The sequence below is a fragment of the Harpia harpyja genome, chromosome 4 (genome assembly GCF_026419915.1).
Source record: "Harpia harpyja isolate bHarHar1 chromosome 4, bHarHar1 primary haplotype, whole genome shotgun sequence".
NCBI lineage: Eukaryota > Metazoa > Chordata > Aves > Accipitriformes > Accipitridae > Harpia > Harpia harpyja.
In genome coordinates, this window is record NC_068943.1 from 30,404,071 (window position 1) to 30,418,911 (window position 14,841).

The 14,841-nt window shown below is 39.9% G+C and overlaps 1 protein-coding gene across 6 annotated transcripts in view; it reads right to left on the bottom strand.

Annotated features, from left to right (window-relative positions):
* Positions 1–14,841, bottom strand: part of ENOX1 (ecto-NOX disulfide-thiol exchanger 1) — a 370,436-nt gene that overhangs the window by 279,950 nt on the left and 75,645 nt on the right. For 5 of the 6 annotated variants that reach the window (XM_052786075.1, XM_052786076.1, XM_052786074.1 and 2 more), the window contains exon 2: positions 14,122–14,195. The gene's annotated coding sequence lies outside the window, so the exon portion shown is untranslated. Of the gene's footprint in view, positions 1–11,711; positions 12,037–14,121; positions 14,196–14,841 lie in introns of those variants that run through there. The other variant, XM_052786073.1, reaches the window with a different exon arrangement.

Below are 14,841 nucleotides of genomic sequence, written 5' to 3' on the forward strand. Positions count from 1 at the left end.
TGCTATTCAGGCAAGACTTTCTGTGCAACAATTATTTCTTTTAAAAAGCCAAAAAAATACTTGAATGAACTCAAGCATTTGAATGACTTTATTTAATGCCCATCATAATATTATATTATAAATATATTGGAATATTTCTTTAGCTTTGTATATATTTTCTTTTCTAATCATACCACTAGAAAAATAATACCACACTCCAGGATAAAAGAAAAACACTGTTATTGGAAAGAAGCTTCTTCTTTAGCTTGCCAAGCAGCTACCAGCCTTCCAAGCAGCAGAAACAGCATACAGTAGGGTTGCTATACAACATAATCAGTGGGACTTGGAGAATTGCTTTGCCATTTCCAAACATATAATGACTGTTCTGAAACAACCGTGTTTTGCATGAGGAAGATTTGAAGGGAAGCAGGTGGCTACTAACAACAGTAAACATCGTGCTGCTGTTCGGGATGGGGTAGGAGGAGGGCAAGAGCCTGATGGCAGCGTATTTCATTTCCTTGTGACCATCTCAGACAAGGACTTGCAGGGGGAAAAGACAGCTCTGCTGTGACACATCATCAGTCCACTGGAACTCTAGTCTCCAAAGGTTTTTACCTTTTTAAAACACGGTAATAACTATCTGGCCAGATTGATTTCTTGTTTTCCCCTGCTGATTTCATCATAATAAAATTTCACACAGAGTGGTGCTACGTGTGAAGGGTCACCAAAGACTTTTGTAAGAACTCACTGTTAAAATTCAGGCACTACAGAGAAAAGAGAAGGAGGGGAAGGGGAAGGGGAAGGGAAAGGGGAGGAAAGGGGAAGGAAGAAGAAAGGAAGGGAAGAAAGAAATATGAGGTTATTTACTTGTCTCTAACAGGATTACTTCCTGAGTATAAAAAATCCATTGGACCATCTAGACATGGCAGTGTCTATGCTTCATCAAAATATTTGTAAACAGCAGCCTCTTTTATCTATAGAATGGGTCAAATTCTACTCACCACAAGATAATTTCAGAAAGTTTTTCCAGAAAGAAGACGCTCTCAAACTCCACAAAATACAGCTTGCCTGCTCTGCTCACATTTCAAATTACCCAGTCTAAACACTACCAATAAAATCAAATATATATACACACAAGCGTATATATTTGCTTTGGGAAGAAAGAATTGCAGCAGCCAAGTTCTATTAACTGAAAGGGTATTTCCTAGCAAAATCCCACTAAATCTAACTCCCACCACCAAAACCCTGCCCTCACCAAAGTGAAGGACTGTAGGGTTGGGAAATAATTCACAAAGAAAGTCAACCACACCATCGGCAGGAGGTGAGCTGCCTGCTCTCCTCTTCCACCAACATGCCGATGTGGTTCTTCTGTTTAACTAACTTACGCCTGCTGTCATTTTTCTGGGGATTGTGCCCATTTGTGCAGACCACCAAGATTACAGAATAGCACAAATACACCCAGCAAAGTGCCCTTAACAGGCATTTGCTTGCCAAAAGAGAACTACCTCTATTCTCAGAGTTAGGAGAAAGCATTTGTGTTTAAATGGGAACATGTATTAATAGCTTCCCTGTTTCTTCCCCTCTGCAGGCTAATGTACTCCAGAAAACAGATTTTTTTTTTCAAAAGAGTAGGAATATATCTGGAAGAGCTCCTTGTTAAACTACTGGCTACACACAGATAATACCATCCTGGGGACAATTTTCTCCTGCTACTTTTAATGTGAAGTAGCATTTTCAAAATCATTTTGTCAGACAGCTCTTCCACACGGGAAGGGGCTTGAATTCCGATGGCCCCGAAGTAACAGTAATACTGCTTTTGCTGTAGAGCCAGCTCTGCAAGATACTAAATGTCCTTGACTTTCATTATTTAAAAGTGCACCTTTCCTGGTAGGATTTTACACTAAAACCAATCCCTTTAGGAATGCAGAGGACCCAGCTGGCATCCAGAAATAATAATAGTAATGATGTTACTAATAATTCTAATAAAGAGTAGTTTATTGAGCTTAGCAAAATTTTACCTTACAAAAGAAGATGTCCCATATCTCAGCTTATGTAGAACAGTAGCTACATTTCAGCCCTCAAGTGGTCAGGCAGTTGGATTACAAGACAGTTGTAGGTACCTTTGAACTGAACTATTCTATTCTAGTCCGTGAGCAACCATCATTATCGGTGCTCCCACTTAAGAGACAGGTAAACCAGAATGCAGGCCAACACCATCATTGCCCAGTGGAAAGCCAGAGCATGAGTTGGTGGTAGAGCAAGGAAGAAATGTCCACACATTTGAACTCTGGGCTTTAGATGGTAGACCAGTGTGTCTCCATACCAAAACACAAGACTCCTAATGTTTTGAGTGGGAGAGAGGGAAGAGGGTCACAGTCGTAACCCGTATCAGAAGACAGTACAAAAGAAAGAGGAGTGACAAAAATAATGGTGCAAAATTGCTCTGGAGAAATCTTGGCCTATCAAAAGAAACATTAGCAGGCAGGAATCTCTGGACACACTGGGTTGGCCTCATCAGAGAAAGTATCACTGTCCACATTAAACCCAGCCAGCTCAGGCTCCTTTCATACTCATCACATAGAAACTGGCACATGTTGATGTTAAGTGCTTGGTCAAATGCACATGTTCGTTCATTCCAGGGCAGGAAATTCTCCTTCTAAAGCAGTGTGAGAAACGTCATCTCCTTCACAAGCAGATGTCTACGGTCCTTCAGTGGGCAGCCAATATGGACCAGCTGAAAAGCAGATGAAGATACAGACCTCAAGAGTCAGCTGGGATGTAGAGCATCTCCTATTTGAAGGCCAATGTTGCTATTTTGTAAGTAACAATTATTCTATCAACTGATGCATGGTAAAGATTGGCAAACAAGGGAAGAGTTCCCAATTACTTTTTCTTACACATTCAAATATGCTAATAAAGCTAACTTATGGCGTGTTGCCTTTTAGCTTTTTGAACTGTTATGTTACTCTTCTGGTTTTGTATGCTCCCATTTTGCATTGCATAAGGAACACTTACTCAGTAAGGAGAAGGCGGGGGAGAGTGATGGACCTCCATTAAAATGGAAAACATGAGCCCAGAATACTTCATGCTAAGCATAGAGAAATTTGTTTTCTGATGAGAAATAAAACAGACCCTTGAACTTAAAAGTCAATGACAGAAAAAAATCCCATGAAGATATGATGTATAGTAGTAAAAGAAAATTATTTAGGAGTCAATAATTTTTCAAAAGGATTAACACGGCATATGCAGCATTACCCATAATGAGATAGGATGAGTATGGGAAGCTCAATTTGCATGCTATTTAGATTCAACAGATAGTTAAACTGTTGATATCTAAAGTGCTGTTGTTGTGACAGTGAAGGTAGAGGTCCTGTACATCCTCTGAAAATTAACACAGTTCAGAGAAAATGGTAAAAAATTGCAATCATTTCAGTATCTAGTGGGATTTAAACTATACAAGAAGGATGGTCCTTTAGACATCTAAATTTCCTTTTTATCATCAGGTCACAGGGGTTGGCTAAAAAAGGCATCAAGGTAACTTTTTGAATTCAGATCTATCTACCTCTGGGATTCAACCAGGAATTTAATGCCAAACGGAAAACAGTAGGTAAGCATGAAAGCTGAAGTAATTTATCACTGCTATCTTTTCAACAGATAAGCATTTCTTTGTTTGAACAAATACACATTACAGTACACAAAAACAAAAACGTTTTGAACAGCACAGCTTCCATAGAGCTTCTACATAATGAAATTTCAGAAAACACTCAGTATAAAAGTTTTGGTGCACAAAGAAGATTATTAATTTTCCTTCCACATGACAAACAGATAAATACCTCTATGCTAAACACAATTTTAAGTACCATACACTATTCAGGTTCATATTTTTCAATGCTTCAGAAAGCGCGAAGAGATGTACTTAAATTATTAATTTCTCAGTGTATAAAGTTAAAAAAGCCCAAACAATCCAATTGAAAACCTGCTCAGTTGATAAATAATAACAATTGTTTTTCCCTAGTCTGCCACTTACAAACCCAGCTTTGATTCTGAAAAAAACTGATTTCTTTCCATCTCATCCATCATTACCAGTCGTAATGATTCCTCAGATCCTCCTGCTGCAACCTCACTGTCTTGTATTTGTGCTGTCAGCAGCAGCTGTATCACCAATCTATGTTTTCTTTTTGGTCATCTTGGCGACTGATCGATCCAAATTTAGTGTATGGCTCTTTGGATGGTGCATGCCCCATTCTAACTGCTTTGGCTCAGCAAGGTAAATAAGAATAAAGAGCTATATAGTCCTTTCTCCTCCCCCAGTGCATATGAGGGAAAAATAAAATTAGAAATGACATAAAAAATCCAGCTACCATGAATAACAAGAAATAGAAAAAAAGGTGGTTGTATTTGTAGCTATCAGATAAAATGTATGAGATGCTAATATATACTCAGATGTTTTTTAAAAGCTGATAAAGACGACTGGAATCTGGAAGCATTAGTATTAGAGGAAATAAATTATTATGTGGGGTTTCTCTTGTTTTCTCTTCTATGTGATTAATTAAAGGGAGCCAGGTATCTATTGTGTTTTGACACTAGTGTCAGATGTGACTGCTGATACACTGCTGATACAAATCAAAACCACTGTACCAAATGTTTACATGAACCTAACAAATTTGCAGAAAGATAGAAAGGGGGTTGCCCAATCAACCCTTTGCCTGCCACAGCTAGTGGCTATTGGAAAGAAAAGGAGAGATGGGTTGTCTTAAGAGTAAAGGCAAGCACAGACAATAAGGAAAAAGAACTGGAAGACTGTCTGTAGACAGTCTACTGGGGAAGAAGAAAAGTCAACAGAAAGGATCCTAGAGGTTCTTCACTGTGTTGTTGAATCTTCAAGGAAGAGAAAGAACTTACAAAGGAACAAAGAAAATGCCTTTCAGCAAAAGGATGGATTTTACAATGGGAAGGAAGCCCCAGGGAAGACTGGGAGCTAAAGGGGGAAGCCAGATACAAATTAAGCTAAATCAGTGAGAGGAGAGAGAAGCTGCAGAAATACACAGTGTCTCCCCCATTCTATTTCCATTTCACAAAAGCAACATAGAAAGTCACTTTGCTTTAAAAAAGCAAAGGTCTAGTCCAGGCTAGCAGCCCTTGCACACTTCCGATGGTGCTAACTTCCCTTTTGCCCTGGGCCTCCAAAACTACTTAGCGCTGTATTCAAACTTCAGGGTAGGAGCAGACCAGTGAAGAAGACCATTCCTCTTCCAGTCCTTTTAAGACTTCTTGACCAGAGAATATCTTTCCTGCATGCTTAAAATCTTATAAGGATTCATAATTGAGCTTTTAGCTTATGCCCTCCAGAACAGGCAGGATTCAAGAAACTCAACCTATGGGCTGGCAAGTTTGTTATACGCTTCTTGAGATATTCACTACTTACAAGTGTTGTGAAGTGTACGTTCTTCCACGGATGATAATTCCTTGCTCCTCAGGGAAAGATGGTGAGAAGACAGTTTTTGGCCTAACATGACACAGTTCTGCACACGCAGGCAAAGCCTGGCACAATCCCAAGGCAGCCTGCAAATAGGCGAGAACAGTGCTGCAAAGAAGCCTTCACCAAAGAGCAACCTAGGCATGACAGGTGGATGGATGGATCTATAGCTGGGTCATACCCATGCTAGAAGCAAGAAGTTCTCAACTATTTTTTCCCTTTCAGATTTTCAAAAGGATAATGTGAAAATTAATGTCTGCTGAACTGGCGGCAAGGAGGACTGCAAGAAAGACGATGATGTGGCATAATGAGGTTACAAACCAGACAACAATATGTCTGCAGTGTAGGAAAGTTACATAATCATTTTCTGAGTTGCCTGTATCGACTCAGAAAGAAATGTAGTCTCTACCAAGAGAATGTATTGCAGCAAATCCCCTCGCTGATTTAGGATGGTAGCATTTACCTTTCCTTATAAGCCATCAGAGAGACAATTGTATATTGTGTAAATACAGTGGGGACATGGATTAATTTCAAACCTATCACATAATCTGATGAGATTTCCCTTGAGATCTGCTAACACTTTGCAGCACTGTGAGCCATTATTTCCATACTTATTGGAAATAACATCTGAGCCCAGGCAAGGCACAATATTCCCACTGAGAGTTGTCATGACGGGAGTGGAATTAATTCTTAGTGTCACTGTAGACATTGAGGGTCTTTTTGGCATTATTAGCATGTACCCCAAATAGTATTTAAATCCACTATGATACAGTATACCATACAACAGTGTCACTTGGGGCGTCCTAAATTTGGACGTACGTTCCTTGCTATATATACTGAACGCAAGTCAGATTTCACCTGCATTTATGTAAGCCTGATGCAACTCCATCATCTTCAGTGGTCAAGCTCCTGGCTCGCACCAGTATGGACTCAGAACTGGATCTGTGACATAACAGAAGTACTCAAGATCCTTTTAAGATGCAATTTATTAAGGAGCTAGACCTTAATCACAATGAGCTGTGATGCTAGTTGTCATAGTTTAGAGGATGAGCAAGAAGCTTTATTTTTTTTATTGCCATTAAATTAATTCACTCTTATTATGGAGTTACTTATCTATGTGAAGTGTTCTCCAGCTGGTTGCTGTTACCAGATGTGGACAGATCCCTTTCTGCTTCACTATGAAACTAGCCGTGCCAGCATCTTTGGATGCATCGGAGACTCGGCTATATTAAAATAATTTTTAGATTTCCAAGCCACTTTCCTGCAAACTTTTACAAAATGTTTCTGGTTTATTTTTGCAAGTAATCTCTCCATTTTTACTTGATCTGTTTCTCTTACCTGATTCATACAAGGATGCTTGTAACACTACAATTTGTCACCACGGAAACAACTGTTTGGTCACTGTAGCTGATGTCATTGAATGAATCAAGTAAGAAAATCATGGAAATGATTAAAAATAAAACCACGAAAAAAATCAAACAACCAACCTTCTAAACAAATTCAGTAACAATTTGGAACAACCCAGATGTGATGACTTCATTTCAGTTTTCAAAATTGCAGGGGTTTTTTAACTTTTTATGTTTCTCTGTGGGTGGCAGCCACTGAGAAAAATCCAGTAAAATGGGTTCTAGCAAGCCCATCTCATACTCTACACCACATCTCACAATAAGATTGCTGCAGCTTCAAACCCATCTCTGCCAAAACTTTCATGGGAATCAAAGGCACGGCAGTCTTCTCCTCAAGGGCATAATGAGACCTGACTTGTCCATTTAATTAGCCACTAAACCATTCTAGCCAAAAAGGCTGAACATGCAGCTGTCTGCAAGCAGCCTGCCATTGCTCAGCAGCTTTAAATATTATATATATATCTTTATCTATCTCCATTTTCCAGACAGAAATAACCGTAGGCCAGAAATCTTTTCAGCTGCTGTGCCCTACCCATGTCAATGTTACAGTGATGTCTATTTTATGGATCAATGTTGATTTTCATCCAGGATTCTGTAAAGCTTTGTGGGAGAAGCCTTGGAAAGGGAGAGATACCATTTCATAATCCAGGGCAGCCTTTTGGAGATTTAGCTGTAACTCAAATACAGATGCAGGATAACCACATTTGTACACAATATATTTCTGTATTTAGCAGGAAAGTAGATAAACCCATTTAGGATTTTGGCTAACTTACAAATTTCTTACATATTTCTTATAGCTACTGGTAATGCACAGCTAAAACTGCCATTCCAAGGTGATTCTAACTTCAGAAATAATAATAAATCATATTTACCATATTATCTTAATGTCTTAAAGCTTTATAATTTTGTCACATTTTGCATGAAAGGATAACTTCAACTTTATTTCTTAAATAGTATCATTGATGCTGACTTAGAAGCAACCATCTGCATCACTATCATACATGAAATCTCTGAGGGATTAAACTTTAGGAGACACTCTCACAAAAAAGAAGAGTCTCTTTTATAGCCTTACTAATTAAATGTAATTAATTTACTAGCACCCTGAAATTGCAGGTATTAAAAAAATAATAAAATCCCCAAGCATTTTTGTGTTGCATGTGATAAATGCTACAATCACTCTTTCTTATTAGCAAAAATACAGAGGAAATAATATTAGGTGACAGTGAAGTTCATCGCAGCAGGTCGATTGAGATTGTCAGGATTCATTAGCATGTGTGTGACCGGTAAATAATTGAGTTAATTTTAGGTTGAGTGACATATTTAGAAAACTACGAATCACCTTATTTTGTGAATTTAATCAACCTTTGCTCTTTCCTGGATAGTTCAGCATACACCTGCAATATTAAATTGAAACTGACTCTTTACTCTGCAGCCCTCACAAGTACCAGTGGTTTGCAAACTTTCAAAACCATCAGCTGTATTAAATGCTGGCCTCCAGCAAAGAGGTCAACACAAATAAAGCATTATAATTACAGAGAAAACAAAAATGAAAAAAAAAAAAAACAAGAAAGCTGAAAAGGAGGCTTTCTTAACTGAAGTTTTAGCCAGATTTATGCTAAAATCTCAATTTGCTTTGTCTCTAAGAATAAAACTGATAAAGTCTGCAAAATACGAATGCAGAAAGATTAATTCTCTGGAAACTTTCCAAAAAAATAGCTCTCATTTGAAAAATTTAGTCAATCCTGGAACGCTTCTTTGTGACACACTGTTAGCCCAAATAAATCACATTACAAAAACAAAAATTGCACTGCATCTTCCAGCTCTGGCTTCTGAAAAAGGCTGTCTTCAAAGGCAGGAAACATCTTTTTCAAAGTTTAGCTTTATTTGGAAATAAGTCACAGTTCCTAGCTAATGTGAGCTATTCATTTATTTTTCATCGAATGTTTTCTGATCTCTTAACACAAGGTTTCTCTTCATTTCCAAAAGATGTTCTTTTAGCACTAGATTTGATACTGAACATGACAATATTCAGGTAACACAGTGGGCTTTATTATGTAGAATTTAAGCTGTGAAGATATGCACTTGCAAAAAGCGCAGTTACTCTTCAGTTTTGTATTTTGAATATGCAAACAAGTTGCTTGTGGATTACTGGCAGCTACAGCTTGGGCTCTGACACTTAACTGTTTGTTATTAATACGCAAAGCAATTAATGTAATTATAAATATGGAAAAGAAAAATATCAACACTATTTACATTAGTTAGTTACTAGGAGGTAAAATACTTTGTCAGCTGTAATACAATACAAATTGCTGCAAAGCTTTTAATACAATTATAACATGCATATATTCAAAGCACTACAGTTTATATTCTAGGTCTGTCCTCCTGGGATCAATTTATGATACTCTATGCTGGGTATCTCGTCTTGACAAAATAATGATACTTCGTTCCCGTGTTGCTACATTTGGCTACCACACACTTTACGCATGGGTAGGATTACAGACCAGATCATTGCGCGGTCAATAGCAATACTCATCGCCGGGATGCACGGGGACGGGAAGCAGAAGGCGTGATTAGTAACTATACAGAAAGCACCACACGTGAGCATGCACCTGCCTTTCCAATTCGGAAACATTTTCTTCAAGCAAACATAGTAAAAAGGCATAACAGAATCAATAGCAGATCTTATCCACTTCATTACTGTAGGCAATGGTTTCTTGAGTGTTCATATTAAAAAACCCACTCGGACATTTACCACCTTCACCCCATGCGTGCCATGGCGTGTAGTGACGGGCAGCAACCCTGCAATGGAGGTTCAGGAGGTCTAAGGAAATGATTCTTGCAGGTGACAGCCAGCTAGGTGAGTACCATGAGGTGGACAAAACGCACTCACATTATAAATGATTAAATTATTAAATACCCAAAGTCATTAAGCCATTTAAGCAGAAAGGCTGCCTGCCTTTTCCTTTGTTTTCTTGCATTTGGAATTAAATTTGTGTTCAGAATTACTAGTGTTATAAACAGTAACCAATCTTAACAACACTATTTCAAAGCTCCTTATTACCGCTTTAATTTTTAAGTCTGACAGTTGTGTAACACAGTACTGACATCCTCAATTAATAACACTGTGTGTTACTTGGTAACATATGGCACGTTTAGCTGCATGACTCAGTCACGACCGTTCCCGTGAATCAGAAGACATTGGTCCCAGGTTCCCAGGTACCAAAGTGACGTCCTTGTAATCACCTATTGTAAACACGCATTTTCTAGCACTGCAAAGGGAGACAAACGGTTGCGATGCCAAGTCAATTCAGAAAAGGGAAACAGTTTTCACGCATAACTCCTCTGCATAACTTTGATAAATAGAAGGGACAACACAGCAGAGACGCACATTACTAAATACGGCACAGTGCCTAGATGGGGAAGCAAATTAAAAAAGAACAGGGAACTACTAAAGGCTGACACCTTCTCTAACCAAACAAAATTGCTGCTGCCCAGTCGATACTGGCTGATGCACAGTCCTGCTTTATTTTCCAGCTGCTCCATGGGGCTGATTCAAAGCTCACCAAGAGCAACACAGTCCCCTTTTTGGATGAAGCCTCAAGTAAGAACAAGAATAGACAAAACATCTGTATGTGACTCCTGGCTCAGGGCTGGCTGAGGGCTGCTACAACCCCAGCTTTTGGCTGGAGCACCCTCAAGGCTGCTCCGACTCTCTGCCCTGCCAGCCATGGCCCCGAGGATCGAACACAGCAGTTAGAGCCCGCTGTTTCACCCACGCTCCCCTCTCCTCTGAACGGAGCTCCTTTGCTCAAGCACTCCAGCAAGGAGCTGTTTGAGGAAACAACCGTTCAAACCCGGCACTGTCTGCTGCGACGTACAATCTTTCCGGCTCTAAGGGGAAGAAAACAGCCACCTTCCGCCTCCGGAAGGGTCTTGTGAGCCATACACACCTGCAAGACTACCAGCCACCTTCCTTCCCACTCCGTCAGGCCATGCAATGTACTGGGTGACCCAGCTGGAGGGGACAACCTGCCCGACGGACGACCGCTGCCTGCTGTTAATGGACAGCAATGCCCGTGCAGCAGTGCTGAAAGGGCTCCGTGTCATAAGGACGGAGGAGGCACAACCCTTCCAGCTGAACTTCCCAGCTTCTGCCTGCTTGTCATAATTTAACGTTACTTTCTGTGTTTAATGTTTCAGATTTGCGTGTAGTTTAAAAAAAAAATATAAGTTGGAGCGTGCCAGTTATTTCTCTGAGGTTTCAGAACACAAACTTTGCAGTTCTTCTGCTGTTTGGCATGGGCTGCCACAGATGGAAGACAGATATCCGTCCGCCAATGTTTAAAGAGGACCAGATTTTTTTGTTTAGAAATTTTAGCTGTTTAGCACTCCCAGTCGTAAAATCAACCAGACCATCCCTTCCCTCCATAACAAGTGCATACAGGAAGAAACAAGGGAGAACATTGCCTGAGCAGGATTCACACACAGAGAGACGTCTGGGGTGCACTGGGACTGCTTTGATGGTTAGTTTTGGAAAGAAAGGGGCCAACTTTTTCTAACCTGGTTTGGAAAGCTCTGAAACTCACGTACCTTTCTGCCAAAAGGGAGCTCATTTAATGAAAGGGAAGGAAAACAAGGTTGCCCAGTAGCCATTTCAGCTAACGTCAGCCAGGAAGATTTGCTATTTCTGAGTCCTGCCAACCCAAACAACTGAGGGAAGTTGCTGAATTGGTGCACACTCTTGCTAAATCAGCTGTGCTCCTTTCCCAGCTGATGGCTACTGATTTAGACTGACCTCAAATCCTCCAGCTTCCTCCCCCCAGAGCTACAGTCGTTCTCTGCTATCGCACCTGATCCTTCACGAAAGTTTCCGCACCTTTCAGGCTCGTCAAAGCAATCCTTCGAGCATAAGCTGAAGCCGGCTTGACACAACAGATTTCGTTTTTCTCTCGGACGCACACATATGCCACAAAGACTGTAGTTCATCACCTACGTTTTTCAAACGTTGCTGAGCACGCTCAAGTGGGATAGCGCTTTTGCAAACAAGGCAGAGCTGCTGCTTCTTTTTCTTCACCCTTTTTTCCCCTTTAAAGTAAAAAGTTTCTGAAAGCAAGTCTGTTTGAGGTTAAGTTCACAATTTACGCTCAATGAGCTGTCTTGGGCTGTGTCCAAAACAGGCAAAGAAACATTGTCGCCCTTTCCTGGAATCCTGTGCACAGCCTGGGGAATGGAGCTTCCTCTTCTGCTCCGGCATCCCGAGCCTGAATATTTCAGGGTTTGAAGATTTCTTCCTTATGCAGAAGGGTGGTGCTACCGGGTGGTGCCTGCATGACTGCATGCACACAGGGAGAAGTTTCCAGGAGCAATGGAAAGCTATGCCATAAAAGTCCTACAGTGCTTACTCCTTTCTTCCTTTCTGCATGACGTCTTGGGAAAAATTCAGGGAGAAAATGAATGCTGACATCTGACAGGCATTGGGCAGTGTCTTGAGGAAAGCAGGGAAACGTGCTACCCCACAGACAAGGGCACGGGTGGCGGGAGGGGAGAGGACAGACAGCTGGTTCGCTCCCAGATGGGGATTAGAAGTCGCAGGTGAACCAAGGCAACATGCTCTACTAATAGCAGCAGCTTCCTGCTCAAAATAAGAAGCAGGTTCACACATTTGTTCTCCAGTTGGGTTCAGACATAAGCTGCAACACAGATGTTCACAGGGCACAAAGGCGACACCCAGCAGAGCTGGCTGCAAAAGAAAATTTACAGGAATGACAGCAAGTAGCCTTTTACAGCAGTCTCTCTAGAGAGGCACTAAAAGGGAAGCTCACTCTGCTATGATTTTTTTTCTGAAGCTGCTCCTTGTGTAAGATCCTACTGCTGCCAATCTCTAGCAACTGAAAATGAATTAAAAAGAGGAGGAAAAAGCAAAAAACATGGGAAAGCCAAATAAAGGAGCAAAGGAGAAACAAATGAGACCGAAGAAATGCACCACAAAGAGGGAATAGATGAAAAGGAGACAAGTAAAGGCACATCAATAGATATGAGAATATTAAGGAAACAGAATCATCAGAAACACTCCTGAGATCTTTTGCGCACATTCTGAAAGAACCATTAGACATAGGGATCCTCTGACAGGCCTGGACACAGGTCTGAACATCCAGGAGATTCAGTAGTAGGGCAATCATACATTAAGTGATCCAGGCAGGTACCTGACCCCATACATAAAATGGAAACAATGGTTCTTCTCCACCTTTTGCCAAAATTCTTGGGACCTACAGGTGAAGCACGCTATGAAAATATTTTGCATTCTGATTCTTAAAGAACGAACAACTGTATGGCAAAACCCCATTTTTGTGGAGGAGTCCTCTACACCAAAAACTGGTCCTGGATTTTGTTCATAAGAAGAATTCAACCTCTCCCCCATTACAAATCTCTTCACTGTTTCTCCAGATCAAGGTAAGTTCAATCGTTACATCCATGTATTCAAGAAAACTTTTCCTCTTTAGAGCTGAGACTCAAAAAATTGTCTAGGTCTATAAGCTCTTTAGAAAGAATAAAGCCTTCTGAATCTCCTCTTGTTTCTCTTTCTCCATTGCTAGGAGCTCAGCAGAGTTTCAAGCATCATAAAGCGTGACCTGACTTCTAAAAAAGAAATCACCTAAAAATTGCTTCGTTATATGCAGGAATGTATTTCTGAAACTGACTGAATATTTTCTGTAAATGTTCCAAGTGAGATACTAGCTTCACTGAAATACTTGAGAAAATTTCCAGGAACGTCAATGTGCCCAAGGTTTCAACCTTTATGGCCATTTTCTTCCCAGTATTTAGTCACATTCGTACCTTTACTACCTTTAGCAGTTGCAAAGAAAACCAAAGGAAACACAGATGAAAAGCCAGTTAAAGCACAGCCTCAACTATGGCGGGATCAAGAGTAGACCTACTTCTTCCAACTCACCAATTTTACCTTTAAAACTTCGTACTTGCTCGTGGAGACTCACCTTTTTGTTCAGTTTGAAGTTAAATTTGTAAGTTTGGCTACACATTTCTCTCTGAGTAACTGTGAGCATCATACCCTTCCCAATTTCTGCCATACAAATACCCTATGTGCTATTGAAAATTCAGCCTGCAAAGATCCATCATACTGTCCCATTCATGGCAGCTGAGATTTATCAAGAGCTTTAAGAAGTTCAGCATTAAACTGTCAACAAAACTCACACACACTCCAAATCATCCAACACAAAACATGAATGTATCCATTACACGTACCTATTTATTGCAGATACTCTCCAAGTTTCAAGAAGCATATAACCAAGAATTGCTTCAAGTTCAGAGTCCAAGATCTGAAAAGCAGATAATATATATTTTTAAAAGTCACTAAAAGTATAAGGCTTAAGCATATAAAAGAAAAAAATTATTGTGCAAAATTACTATTTAGAAATGAGTTTATGAGCTAGTCCTTCTAAAGTTGTGCATCACCTGAGAAATGTTGTAGGTGATAACAATGATGGTATGATAATTTCTATGGTATTAAATTTAAGATATATAATATTGTATAGATTCTTAGGCAACTTCTACATACGAGTTCAAAATTAGCAGAAAACTCTGAAAACACATCAAATTTGCAAATAGCAATTTTGCTACAACTATTTGTAATGAAAGAACAAAACTAATATATTGAATATGCAAAACTGCCAGTGGCATATCAGAAAATATACATGATTTAGGAAAACACAAGCATCTCTATGTACACTTAAGCAATATTGTGCCTTTAGTTTGCAGCAAGACAGTGGCATGAATAGGGAAACCACATGAAAAATCAAGGATATCATTATGTGCATTACCTCTTTTTTGTCCAAAAATGCTGAACATGGCAGTTCTGCTACAGGTGTGAAATTCTAGATAGACATTTCTGTAAGCATATGTATAACACCTGATCACGATTAGTCCCAGAGTCTCTGTAATTTTCCTGGTGATTCTTGCACAGTG